The sequence below is a fragment of the Rhinoderma darwinii genome, chromosome 1 (genome assembly GCF_050947455.1).
Source record: "Rhinoderma darwinii isolate aRhiDar2 chromosome 1, aRhiDar2.hap1, whole genome shotgun sequence".
Classification (NCBI taxonomy): Eukaryota; Metazoa; Chordata; class Amphibia; order Anura; family Rhinodermatidae; genus Rhinoderma; species Rhinoderma darwinii.
In genome coordinates this window covers 201,238,921-201,253,002 of record NC_134687.1, presented here as the reverse complement: position 1 = coordinate 201,253,002, position 14,082 = coordinate 201,238,921, and the positions used below count along the sequence as shown (strand labels likewise).

The following is a 14,082-nucleotide window of genomic DNA, read 5'->3' as shown; positions in this document are numbered from 1 at the left end:
ATTATACTTTTCCCTTCTGAAAAGTAGAATTTGAAAGCGTATACAGTATAACAGCGCTATAGCTCAAAATATAAGTGAGGACAATTTCATCGATTTTCTTGCATATTTTTGTGTTTTATAGAGCCTGGATAGTTTAGTTAGTAGAGCATCACACTTTTAATCTGAGGGTGCCTGTCCAGGCATGAGTCTTTTGAAAAAACAATCTATCACTTATCTATGACTGAAACCCTCTTTGAAACTAAGACAAGTTCCATGCTCTCAAAATTTCTTGGATATCAACTTAAAAAGTTAGCTTTATGTTTTAAGAAAATTAATCTGTATGATCTAACAAATAACTTAACACCTTTAACTTTAGCAGCCTAGATGACTTTGTCCAGACAATAAGAAATCATAGTTTCCCCTTCTCTAGGTAAAATTTGAAACTATACATAACAGATCTGTAGCTCAAAATATCAATTATAAGGAGAAAATCATCAATTATCCTGCACATTATTTGTTTTATAGGGCCTGGATAGTTTAGTTGATAGAGCATCACACTTTCAATCTGAGGGTACCTGTGCAAGTGTAAGTTTTTGGAAAAACAACCTATCACTTATCCATGACTAAAACTCTCTTTGAAACTAAGAACTAGTCCATTCTTTTAAGATTTCTTGGATGTTAGAACAAAATTGTAACTTTATGCCCTAAAAAAAGAAAACTGTATAATCTAACAATGTCTTGACTGTTTAAACTTTAGCCCCGTAGATGATTTTATCAAGTCAATATAAGTTTATACTTTTCTTTTTCTAAGTGACCTCTGAAAACACGTAAAAAAGCGTTGTAGTCCAGAATATATTTGAGAAGGAGAGAAACGCCAACTTTCCCGCACATGTCTTAGTTTTGCAGAGCCTGGATATCTCAGTCGGTAGAGCATCAGACTTTTAATCTGAGGGTCCAGTGTTCAAGTCCCTGTTCAGGCGTGTCTCTTGTAGAAAACCAGACTTTTCACTTATTGGTGATTGCAATATTATATACATTTCACGCTGTCAAAATTTCTTGGATATCAGATTAAAGTTGTAACTTTGTGTCTTAAGGAAAGAATTCTGTATGATCTAATGAGGTCTTGAATCCTCAAACTTTAGCAGCCTAGAGGATTTCATTAAGACAAGATGAAATTATACTTTTCCCTTCTGAAAAGTAGAATTTGAAAGCGTATACAGTATAACAGCGCTATAGCTCAAAATATAAGTGAGGACAATTTCATCGATTTTCTTGCATATTTTTGTGTTTTATAGAGCCTGGATAGTTTAGTTAGTAGAGCATCACACTTTTAATCTGAGGGTGCCTGTCCAGGCATGAGTCTTTTGAAAAAACAATCTATCACTTATCTATGACTGAAACCCTCTTTGAAACTAAGACAAGTTCCATGCTCTCAAAATTTCTTGGATATCAACTTAAAAAGTTAGCTTTATGTTTTAAGAAAATTAATCTGTATGATCTAACAAATAACTTAACACCTTTAACTTTAGCAGCCTAGATGACTTTGTCCAGACAATAAGAAATCATAGTTTCCCCTTCTCTAGGTAAAATTTGAAACTATACATAAGAGATCTGTAGCTCAAAATATCAATTATAAGGAGAAAATCATCAATTATCCTGCACATTATTTGTTTTATAGGGCCTGGATAGTTTAGTTGATAGAGCATCACACTTTCAATCTGAGGGTACCTGTGCAAGTGTAAGTTTTTTGAAAAACAACCTATCACTTATCCATGACTAAAACTCTCTTTGAAACTAAGAACTAGTCCATTCTTTTAAGATTTCTTGGATGTCAGAACAAAATTGTAACTTTATGCCCTAAAAAAAGAAAACTGTATAATCTAACAATGTCTTGACTGTTTAAACTTTAGCCCCGTAGATGATTTTATCAAGTCAAAATAAGTTTATACTTTTCTTTTTCTAAGTGACCTCTGAAAACACGTAAAAAAGCGTTGTAGTCCAGAATATATTTGAGAAGGAGAGAAACGCCAACTTTCCCGCACATGTCTTAGTTTTGCTGAGCCTGGATAGCTCAGTCGGTAGAGCATCAGATTTTTAATCTGAGGGTCCAGGGTTCAAGTCCCTGTTCAGGCGTGTCTCTTGTAGAAAACCAGACTTTTCACTTATTGGTGATTGCAATATTATATACATTTCATGCTCTCAAAATTTCTTGGATATCAGATTCAAGTTGTAACTTTGTGTCTTAAGGATAGAATTCTGTATGATCTAATGAGGTCTTGAATCCTCAAACTTTAGCAGCCTAGAGGATTTCATTAAGACAAGATGAAATTATACTTTTCCCTTCTGAAAAGTAGAATTTGAAAGCATATACAGTATAACAGCGCTATAGCTCAAAATATAAGTGAGGACAATTTCATCGATTTTCTTGCATATTTTTGTGTTTTATAGAGCCTGGATAGTTTAGTTAGTAGAGCATCACACTTTTAATCTGAGGGTGCCTGTCCAGGCATGAGTCTTTTGAAAAAACAATCTATCACTTATCTATGACTGAAACCCTCTTTGAAACTAAAACAAGTTCCATGCTCTCAAAATTTCTTGGATATCAACTTAAAAAGTTAGCTTTATGTTTTAAGAAAATTAATCTGTATGATCTAACAAATAACTTAACACCTTTAACTTTAGCAGCCTAGATGACTTTGTCCAGACAATAAGAAATCATAGTTTCCCCTTCTCTAGGTAAAATTTGAAACTATACATAACAGATCTGTAGCTCAAAATATAAATTATAAGGAGAAAATCATCAATTATCCTGCACATTATTTGTTTTATAGGGCCTGGATAGTTTAGTTGATAGAGCATCACACTTTCAATCTGAGGGTACCTGTGCAAGTGTAAGTTTTTTGAAAAACAACCTATCACTTATCCATGACTAAAACTCTCTTTGAAACTAAGAACTAGTCCATTCTTTTAAGATTTCTTGGATGTCAGAACAAAATTGTAACTTTATGCCCTAAAAAAAGAAAACTGTATAATCTAACAATGTCTTGACTGTTTAAACTTTAGCCCCGTAGATGATTTTATCAAGTCAAAATAAGTTTATACTTTTCTTTTTCTAAGTGACCTCTGAAAACACGTAAAAAAGCGTTGTAGTCCAGAATATATTTGAGAAGGAGAGAAACGCCAACTTTCCCGCACATGTCTTCGTTTTGCAGAGCCTGGATAGCTCAGTCGGTAGAGCATCAGACTTTTAATCTGAGGGTCCAGGGTTCAAGTCCCTGTTCAGGCGTGTCTCTTGTAGAAAACCAGACTTTTCACTTATTGGTGATTGCAATATTATATACATTTCATGCTCTCAAAATTTCTTGGATATCAGATTAAAGTTGTAACTTTGTGTCTTAAGGATAGAATTCTGTATGATCTAATGAGGTCTTGAATCCTCAAACTTTAGCAGCCTAGAGGATTTCATTAAGACAAGATGAAATTATACTTTTCCCTTCTGAAAAGTAGAATTTGAAAGCGTATACAGTATAACAGCGCTATAGCTCAAAATATAAGTGAGGACAATTTCATCGATTTTCTTGCATATTTTTGTGTTTTATAGAGCCTGGATAGTTTAGTTAGTAGAGCATCACACTTTTAATCTGAGGGTGCCTGTCCAGGCATGAGTCTTTTGAAAAAACAATCTATCACTTATCTATGACTGAAACCCTCTTTGAAACTAAAACAAGTTCCATGCTCTCAAAATTTCTTGGATATCAACTTAAAAAGTTAGCTTTATGTTTTAAGAAAATTAATCTGTATGATCTAACAAATAACTTAACACCTTTAACTTTAGCAGCCTAGATGACTTTGTCCAGACAATAAGAAATCATAGTTTCCCCTTCTCTAGGTAAAATTTGAAACTATACATAACAGATCTGTAGCTCAAAATATAAATTATAAGGAGAAAATCATCAATTATCCTGCACATTATTTGTTTTATAGGGCCTGGATAGTTTAGTTGATAGAGCATCACACTTTCAATCTGAGGGTACCTGTGCAAGTGTAAGTTTTTGGAAAAACAACCTATCACTTATCCATGACTAAAACTCTCTTTGAAACTAAGAACTAGTCCATTCTTTTAAGATTTCTTGGATGTCAGAACAAAATTGTAACTTTATGCCCTAAAAAAAGAAAACTGTATAATCTAACAATGTCTTGACTGTTTAAACTTTAGCCCCGTAGATGATTTTATCAAGTCAAAATAAGTTTATACTTTTCTTTTTCTAAGTGACCTCTGAAAACACGTAAAAAAGCGTTGTAGTCCAGAATATATTTGAGAAGGAGAGAAACGCCAACTTTCCCGCACCTGTCTTCGTTTTGCAGAGCCTGGATAGCTCAGTCGGTAGAGCATCAGACTTTTAATCTGAGGGTCCAGGGTTCAAGTCCCTGTTCTGGCGTGTCTCTTGTAGAAAACCAGACTTTTCACTTATTGGTGATTGCAATATTATATACATTTCACGCTGTCAAAATTTCTTGGATATCAGATTAAAGTTGTAACTTTGTGTCTTAAGGAAAGAATTCTGTATGATCTAATGAGGTCTTGAATCCTCAAACTTTAGCAGCCTAGAGGATTTCATTAAGACAAGATGAAATTATACGTTTCCCTTCTGAAAAGTAGAATTTGAAAGCGTATACAGTATAACAGCGCTATAGCTCAAAATATAAGTGAGGACAATTTCATCGATTTTCTTGCATATTTTTTTGTTTTATAGAGCCTGGATAGTTTAGTTGGTAGAGCATCACACTTTTAATCTGAGGGTGCCTGTCCAGGCATGAGTCTTTTGAAAAAACAATCTATCACTTATCTATGACTGAAACCCTCTTTGAAACTAAGACAAGTTCCATGCTCTCAAAATTTCTTGGATATCAACTTAAAAAGTTAGCTTTATGTTTTAAGAAAATTAATCTGTATGATCTAACAAATAACTTAACACCTTTAACTTTAGCAGCCTAGATGACTTTGTCCAGACAATAAGAAATCATAGTTTCCCCTTCTCTAGGTAAAATTTGAAACTATACATAACAGATCTGTAGCTCAAAATATAAATTATAAGGAGAAAATCATCAATTATCCTGCACATTATTTGTTTTATAGGGCCTGGATAGTTTAGTTGATAGAGCATCACACTTTCAATCTGAGGGTACCTGTGCAAGTGTAAGTTTTTGGAAAAACAACCTATCACTTATCCATGACTAAAACTCTCTTTGAAACTAAGAACTAGTCCATTCTTTTAAGATTTCTTGGATGTCAGAACAAAATTGTAACTTTATGCCCTAAAAAAAGAAAACTGTATAATCTAACAATGTCTTGACTGTTTAAACTTTAGCCCCGTAGATGATTTTATCAAGTCAAAATAAGTTTATACTTTTCTTTTTCTAAGTGACCTCTGAAAACACGTAAAAAAGCGTTGTAGTCCAGAATATATTTGAGAAGGAGAGAAACACCAACTTTCCCGCACATGTCTTCGTTTTGCGGAGCCTGGATAGCTCAGACGGTAGAGCATCAGACTTTTAATCTGAGGGTCCAGGGTTCAAGTCCCTGTTCAGGCGTGTCTCTTGTAGAAAACCAGACTTTTCACTTATTGGTGATTGCAATATTATATACATTTCACGCCATCAAAATTTCTTGGATATCAGATTAAAGTTGTAACTTTGTGTCTTAAGGAAAGAATTCTGTATGATCTAATGAGGTCTTGAATCCTCAAACTTTAGCAGCCTAGAGGATTTCATTAAGACAAGATGAAATTATACGTTTCCCTTCTGAAAAGTAGAATTTGAAAGCGTATACAGTATAACAGCGCTATAGCTCAAAATATAAGTGAGGACAATTTCATCGATTTTCTTGCATATTTTTGTGTTTTATAGAGCCTGGATAGTTTAGTTGGTAGAGCATCACACTTTTAATCTGAGGGTGCCTGTCCAGGCATGAGTCTTTTGAAAAAACAATCTATCACTTATCTATGACTGAAACCCTCTTTGAAACTAAGACAAGTTCCATGCTCTCAAAATTTCTTGGATATCAACTTAAAAAGTTAGCTTTATGTTTTAAGAAAATTAATCTGTATGATCTAACAAATAACTTAACACCTTTAACTTTAGCAGCCTAGATGACTTTGTCCAGACAATAAGAAATCATAGTTTCCCCTTTCTCTAGGTAAAATTTGAAACTATACATAACAGATCTGTAGCTCAAAATATAAATTATAAGGAGAAAATCATCAATTATCCTGCACATTATTTGTTTTATAGGGCCTGGATAGTTTAGTTGATAGAGCATCACACTTTCAATCTGAGGGTACCTGTGCAAGTGTAAGTTTTTTGAAAAACAACCTATCACTTATCCATGACTAAAACTCTCTTTGAAACTAAGAACTAGTCCATTCTTTTAAGATTTCTTGGATGTCAGAACAAAATTGTAACTTTATGCCCTAAAAAAAGAAAACTGTATAATCTAACAATGTCTTGACTGTTTAAACTTTAGCCCCGTAGATGATTTTATCAAGTCAAAATAAGTTTATACTTTTCTTTTTCTAAGTGACCTCTGAAAACACGTAAAAAAGCGTTGAAGTCCAGAATATATTTGAGAAGGAGAGAAACGCCAACTTTCCCGCACATGTCTTAGTTTTGCAGAGCCTGGATAGCTCAGTCGGTAGAGCATCAGACTTTTAATATGAGGGTCCAGGGTTCAAGTCCCTGTTCAGGCGTGTCTCTTGTAGAAAACCAGACTTTTCACTTATTGGTGATTGCAATATTATATACATTTCACGCTGTCAAAATTTCTTGGATATCAGATTAAAGTTGTAACTTTGTGTCTTAAGGAAAGAATTCTGTATGATCTAATGAGGTCTTGAATCCTCAAACTTTAGCAGCCTAGAGGATTTCATTAAGACAAGATGAAATTATACGTTTCCCTTCTGAAAAGTAGAATTTGAAAGCGTATACAGTATAACAGCGCTATAGCTCAAAATATAAGTGAGGACAATTTCATCGATTTTCTTGCATATTTTTGTGTTTTATAGAGCCTGGATAGTTTAGTTGGTAGAGCATCACACTTTTAATCTGAGGGTGCCTGTCCAGGCATGAGTCTTTTGAAAAAACAATCTATCACTTATCTATGACTGAAACCCTCTTTGAAACTAAAACAAGTTCCATGCTCTCAAAATTTCTTGGATATCAACTTAAAAAGTTAGCTTTATGTTTTAAGAAAATTAATCTGTATGATCTAACAAATAACTTAACACCTTTAACTTTAGCAGCCTAGATGACTTTGTCCAGACAATAAGAAATCATAGTTTCCCTCTCTCTAGGTAAAATTTGAAACTATACATAACAGATCTGTAGCTCAAAATATAAATTATAAGGAGAAAATCATCAATTATCCTGCACATTATTTGTTTTATAGGGCCTGGATAGTTTAGTTGATAGAGCATCACACTTTCAATCTGAGGGTACCTGTGCAAGTGTAAGTTTTTGGAAAAACAACCTATCACTTATCCATGACTAAAACTCTCTTTGAAACTAAGAACTAGTCCATTCTTTTAAGATTTCTTGGATGTTAGAACAAAATTGTAACTTTATGCCCTAAAAAAAGAAAACTGTATAATCTAACAATGTCTTGACTGTTTAAACTTTAGCCCCGTAGATGATTTTATCAAGTCAAAATAAGTTTATACTTTTCTTTTTCTAAGTGACCTCTGAAAACACGTAAAAAAGCGTTGTAGTCCAGAATATATTTGAGAAGGAGAGAAACGCCAACTTTCCCGCACATGTCTTAGTTTTGCAGAGCCTGGATAGCTCAGTCGGTAGAGCATCAGACTTTTAATATGAGGGTCCAGGGTTCAAGTCCCTGTTCAGGCGTGTCTCTTGTAGAAAACCAGACTTTTCACTTATTGGTGATTGCAATATTATATACATTTCACGCTGTCAAAATTTCTTGGATATCAGATTAAAGTTGTAACTTTGTGTCTTAAGGAAAGAATTCTGTATGATCTAATGAGGTCTTGAATCCTCAAACTTTAGCAGCCTAGAGGATTTCATTAAGACAAGATGAAATTATACGTTTCCCTTCTGAAAAGTAGAATTTGAAAGCGTATACAGTATAACAGCGCTATAGCTCAAAATATAAGTGAGGACAATTTCATCGATTTTCTTGCATATTTTTGTGTTTTATAGAGCCTGGATAGTTTAGTTGGTAGAGCATCACACTTTTAATCTGAGGGTGCCTGTCCAGGCATGAGTCTTTTGAAAAAACAATCTATCACTTATCTATGACTGAAACCCTCTTTGAAACTAAAACAAGTTCCATGCTCTCAAAATTTCTTGGATATCAACTTAAAAAGTTAGCTTTATGTTTTAAGAAAATTAATCTGTATGATCTAACAAATAACTTAACACCTTTAACTTTAGCAGCCTAGATGACTTTGTCCAGACAATAAGAAATCATAGTTTCCCTCTCTCTAGGTAAAATTTGAAACTATACATAACAGATCTGTAGCTCAAAATATAAATTATAAGGAGAAAATCATCAATTATCCTGCACATTATTTGTTTTATAGGGCCTGGATAGTTTAGTTGATAGAGCATCACACTTTCAATCTGAGGGTACCTGTGCAAGTGTAAGTTTTTTGAAAAACAACCTATCACTTATCCATGACTAAAACTCTCTTTGAAACTAAGAACTAGTCCATTCTTTTAAGATTTCTTGGATGTCAGAACAAAATTGTAACTTTATGCCCTAAAAAAAGAAAACTGTATAATCTAACAATGTCTTGACTGTTTAAACTTTAGCCCCGTAGATGATTTTATCAAGTCAAAATAAGTTTATACTTTTCTTTTTCTAAGTGACCTCTGAAAACACGTAAAAAAGCGTTGTAGTCCAGAATATATTTGAGAAGGAGAGAAACGCCAACTTTCCCGCACATGTCTTCGTTTTGCGGAGCCTGGATAGCTCAGTCGGTAGAGCATCAGACTTTTAATCTGAGGGTCCGGGGTTCAAGTCCCTGTTCAGGCATGTCTCTTGTAGAAAACCAGACTTTTCACTTATTGGTGATTGCAATATTATATACATTTCACGCTGTCAAAATTTCTTGGATATCAGATTAAAGTTGTAACTTTGTGTCTTAAGGAAAGAATTCTGTATGATCTAATGAGGTCTTGAATCCTCAAACTTTAGCAGCCTAGAGGATTTCATTAAGACAAGATGAAATTATACGTTTCCCTTCTGAAAAGTAGAATTTGAAAGCGTATACAGTATAACAGCGCTATAGCTCAAAATATAAGTGAGGACAATTTCATCGATTTTCTTGCATATTTTTGTGTTTTATAGAGCCTGGATAGTTTAGTTGGTAGAGCATCACACTTTTAATCTGAGGGTGCCTGTCCAGGCATGAGTCTTTTGAAAAAACAATCTATCACTTATCTATGACTGAAACCCTCTTTGAAACTAAAACAAGTTCCATGCTCTCAAAATTTCTTGGATATCAACTTAAAAAGTTAGCTTTATGTTTTAAGAAAATTAATCTGTATGATCTAACAAATAACTTAACACCTTTAACTTTAGCAGCCTAGATGACTTTGTCCAGACAATAAGAAATCATAGTTTCCCCTTTCTCTAGGTAATATTTGAAACTATACATAACAGATCTGTAGCTCAAAATATAAATTATAAGGAGAAAATCATCAATTATCCTGCACATTATTTGTTTTATAGGGCCTGGATAGTTTAGTTGATAGAGCATCACACTTTCAATCTGAGGGTACCTGTGCAAGTGTAAGTTTTTGGAAAAACAACCTATCACTTATCCATGACTAAAACTCTCTTTGAAACTAAGAACTAGTCCATTCTTTTAAGATTTCTTGGATGTCAGAACAAAATTGTAACTTTATGCCCTAAAAAAAGAAAACTGTATAATCTAACAATGTCTTGACTGTTTAAACTTTAGCCCCGTAGATGATTTTATCAAGTCAAAATAAGTTTATACTTTTCTTTTTCTAAGTGACCTCTGAAAACACGTAAAAAAGCGTTGTAGTCCAGAATATATTTGAGAAGGAGAGAAACGCCAACTTTCCCGCACCTGTCTTCGTTTTGCAGAGCCTGGATAGCTCAGTCGGTAGAGCATCAGACTTTTAATCTGAGGGTCCAGGGTTCAAGTCCCTGTTCAGACGTGTCTCTTGTAGAAAACCAGACTTTTCACTTATTGGTGATTGCAATATTATATACATTTCATGCTCTCAAAATTTCTTGGATATCAGATTAAAGTTGTAACTTTGTGTCTTAAGGATAGAATTCTGTATGATCTAATGATGTCTTGAATACTCAAACTTTAGCAGCCTAGAGGATTTCATTAAGACAAGATGAAATTATACTTTTCCCTTCTAAAAAGTAGAATTTGAAAGCGTATACAGTATAATAGCGCTATAGCTCAAAATATAAGTGAGTACAATTTCATCGATTTTCTTGCATATTTTTGTGTTTTATAGAGCCTGGATACTTTAGTTGGTAGAGCATCACACTTTTAATCTGAGGGTGCCTGTCCAGGCATGAGTCTTTTGAAAAAACAATCTATCACTTATCTATGACTGAAACCCTCTTTGAAACTAAGACAAGTTCCATGCTCTCAAAATTTCTTGGATATCAACTTAAAAAGTTAGCTTTATGTTTTAAGAAAATTAATCTGTATGATCTAACAAATAACTTAACACCTTTAACTTTAGCAGCCTAGATGACTTTGTCCAGACAATAAGATATCATAGTTTCCCTTTCTCTAGGTAAAATTTGAAACTATACATAACAGATCTGTAGCTCAAAATATAAATTATAAGGAGAAAATCATCAATTATCCTGCACATTATTTGTTGTATAGGGCCTGGATAGTTTAGTTGATAGAGCATCACACTTTCAATCTGAGGGTACCTGTGCAAGTGTAAGTTTTTTGAAAAACAACCTATCACTTATCCATGACTAAAACTCTCTTTGAAACTAAGAACTAGTCCATTCTTTTAAGATTTCTTGGATGTCAGAACAAAATTGTAACTTTATGCCCTAAAAAAAGAAAACTGTATAATCTAACAATGTCTTGACTGTTTAAACTTTAGCCCCGTAGATGATTTTATCAAGTCAAAATAAGTTTATACTTTTCTTTTTCTAAGTGACCTCTGAAAACACGTAAAAAAGCGTTGTAGTCCAGAATATATTTGAGAAGGAGAGAAACGCCAACTTTCCCGCACATGTCTTAGTTTTGCAGAGCCTGGTTAGTTCAGTCGGTAGAGCATCAGACTTTTAATCTGAGGGTCCAGTGTTCAAGTCCCTGTTCAGGCGTGTCTCTTGTAGAAAACCAGACTTTTCACTTATTGGTGATTGCAATATTATATACATTTCACGCTGTCAAAATTTCTTGGATATCAGATTAAAGTTGTAACTTTGTGTCTTAAGGAAAGAATTCTGTATGATCTAATGAGGTCTTGAATCCTCAAACTTTAGCAGCCTAGAGGATTTCATTAAGACAAGATGAAATTATACTTTTCCCTTCTGAAAAGTAGAATTTGAAAGCGTATACAGTATAACAGCGCTATAGCTCAAAATATAAGTGAGGACAATTTCATCGATTTTCTTGCATATTTTTGTGTTTTATAGAGCCTGGATAGTTTAGTTAGTAGAGCATCACACTTTTAATCTGAGGGTGCCTGTCCAGGCATGAGTCTTTTGAAAAAACAATCTATCACTTATCTATGACTGAAACCCTCTTTGAAACTAAAACAAGTTCCATGCTCTCAAAATTTCTTGGATATCAACTTAAAAAGTTAGCTTTATGTTTTAAGAAAATTAATCTGTATGATCTAACAAATAACTTAACACCTTTAACTTTAGCAGCCTAGATGACTTTGTCCAGACAATAAGAAATCATAGTTTCCCCTTCTCTAGGTAAAATTTGAAACTATACATAACAGATCTGTAGCTCAAAATATAAATTATAAGGAGAAAATCATCAATTATCCTGCACATTATTTGTTTTATAGGGCCTGGATAGTTTAGTTGATAGAGCATCACACTTTCAATCTGAGGGTACCTGTGCAAGTGTAAGTTTTTGGAAAAACAACCTATCACTTATCCATGACTAAAACTCTCTTTGAAACTAAGAACTAGTCCATTCTTTTAAGATTTCTTGGATGTCAGAACAAAATTGTAACTTTATGCCCTAAAAAAAGAAAACTGTATAATCTAACAATGTCTTGACTGTTTAAACTTTAGCCCCGTAGATGATTTTATCAAGTCAAAATAAGTTTATACTTTTCTTTTTCTAAGTGACCTCTGAAAACACGTAAAAAAGCGTTGTAGTCCAGAATATATTTGAGAAGGAGAGAAACGCCAACTTTCCCGCACATGTCTTAGTTTTGCAGAGCCTGGATAGCTCAGTCGGTAGAGCATCAGACTTTTAATCTGAGGGTCCAGGGTTCAAGTCTCTGTTCAGGCGTGTCTTTTGTAGAAAACCAGACTTTTCACTTATTGGTGATTGCAATATTATATACATTTCACGCTGTCAAAATTTCTTGGATATCAGATTAAAGTTGTAACTTTGTGTCTTAAGGAAAGAATTCTGTATGATCTAATGAGGTCTTGAATCCTCAAACTTTAGCAGCCTAGAGGATTTCATTAAGACAAGATGAAATTATACTTTTCCCTTCTGAAAAGTAGAATTTGAAAGCGTATACAGTATAACAGCGCTATAGCTCAAAATATAAGTGAGGACAATTTCATCGATTTTCTTGCATATTTTTGTGTTTTATAGAGCCTGGATAGTTTAGTTAGTAGAGCATCACACTTTTAATCTGAGGGTGCCTGTCCAGGCATGAGTCTTTTGAAAAAACAATCTATCACTTATCTATGACTGAAACCCTCTTTGAAACTAAAACAAGTTCCATGCTCTCAAAATTTCTTGGATATCAACTTAAAAAGTTAGCTTTATGTTTTAAGAAAATTAATCTGTATGATCTAACAAATAACTTAACACCTTTAACTTTAGCAGCCTAGATGACTTTGTCCAGACAATAAGAAATCATAGTTTCCCCTTCTCTAGGTAAAATTTGAAACTATACATAACAGATCTGTAGCTCAAAATATAAATTATAAGGAGAAAATCATCAATTATCCTGCACATTATTTGTTTTATAGGGCCTGGATAGTTTAGTTGATAGAGCATCACACTTTCAATCTGAGGGTACCTGTGCAAGTGTAAGTTTTTGGAAAAACAACCTATCACTTATCCATGACTAAAACTCTCTTTGAAACTAAGAACTAGTCCATTCTTTTAAGATTTCTTGGATGTCAGAACAAAATTGTAACTTTATGCCCTAAAAAAAGAAAACTGTATAATCTAACAATGTCTTGACTGTTTAAACTTTAGCCCCGTAGATGATTTTATCAAGTCAAAATAAGTTTATACTTTTCTTTTTCTAAGTGACCTCTGAAAACACGTAAAAAAGCGTTGTAGTCCAGAATATATTTGAGAAGGAGAGAAACGCCAACTTTCCCGCACATGTCTTAGTTTTGCAGAGCCTGGATAGCTCAGTCGGTAGAGCATCAGACTTTTAATCTGAGGGTCCAGGGTTCAAGTCCCTGTTCAGGTGTGTCTCTTGTAGAAAACCAGACTTTTCACTTATTGGTGATTGCAATATTATATACATTTCACGCTGTCAAAATTTCTTGGATATCAGATTAAAGTTGTAACTTTGTGTCTTAAGGATAGAATTCTGTATGATCTAATGAGGTCTTGAATCCTCAAACTTTAGCAGCCTAGAGGATTTCATTAAGACAAGATGAAATTATACTTTTCCCTTCTGAAAAGTAGAATTTGAAAGCGTATACAGTATAACAGCGCTATAGCTCAAAATATAAGTGAGGACAATTTCATCGATTTTCTTGCATATTTTTGTGTTTTATAGAGCCTGGATAGTTTAGTTAGTAGAGCATCACACTTTTAATCTGAGGGTGCCTGTCCAGGCATGAGTCTTTTGAAAAAACAATCTATCACTTATCTATGACTGAAACCCTCTTTGAAACTAAGA

General features: G+C 33.7%; 8 non-coding genes across 8 annotated transcripts; all 8 read left to right on the top strand.

Annotated features, from left to right (window-relative positions):
• The first annotated feature begins 2,039 nt into the window (after positions 1 to 2,039).
• Positions 2,040 to 2,112, top strand: TRNAK-UUU (transfer RNA lysine (anticodon UUU)). Its single transcript has one exon. It is a non-coding gene; the product is annotated as a tRNA-Lys (tRNA).
• Positions 2,113 to 3,192: 1,080 nt separating this feature from the next.
• On the top strand, positions 3,193 to 3,265 carry TRNAK-UUU (transfer RNA lysine (anticodon UUU)). Its single transcript has one exon. It is a non-coding gene; the product is annotated as a tRNA-Lys (tRNA).
• Positions 3,266 to 4,345: 1,080 nt separating this feature from the next.
• Positions 4,346 to 4,418, top strand: TRNAK-UUU (transfer RNA lysine (anticodon UUU)). The gene has a single exon. It is a non-coding gene; the product is annotated as a tRNA-Lys (tRNA).
• Positions 4,419 to 5,498: 1,080 nt separating this feature from the next.
• TRNAK-UUU (transfer RNA lysine (anticodon UUU)) lies at positions 5,499 to 5,571 on the top strand. Its single transcript has one exon. It is a non-coding gene; the product is annotated as a tRNA-Lys (tRNA).
• A 3,387-nt stretch (positions 5,572 to 8,958) lies between these two features.
• On the top strand, positions 8,959 to 9,031 carry TRNAK-UUU (transfer RNA lysine (anticodon UUU)). Its single transcript has one exon. It is a non-coding gene; the product is annotated as a tRNA-Lys (tRNA).
• Positions 9,032 to 10,112: 1,081 nt separating this feature from the next.
• Positions 10,113 to 10,185, top strand: TRNAK-UUU (transfer RNA lysine (anticodon UUU)). Its single transcript has one exon. It is a non-coding gene; the product is annotated as a tRNA-Lys (tRNA).
• A 2,233-nt stretch (positions 10,186 to 12,418) lies between these two features.
• TRNAK-UUU (transfer RNA lysine (anticodon UUU)) lies at positions 12,419 to 12,491 on the top strand. Its single transcript has one exon. It is a non-coding gene; the product is annotated as a tRNA-Lys (tRNA).
• A 1,080-nt stretch (positions 12,492 to 13,571) lies between these two features.
• Positions 13,572 to 13,644, top strand: TRNAK-UUU (transfer RNA lysine (anticodon UUU)). Its single transcript has one exon. It is a non-coding gene; the product is annotated as a tRNA-Lys (tRNA).
• Positions 13,645 to 14,082: the final 438 nt, after the last annotated feature.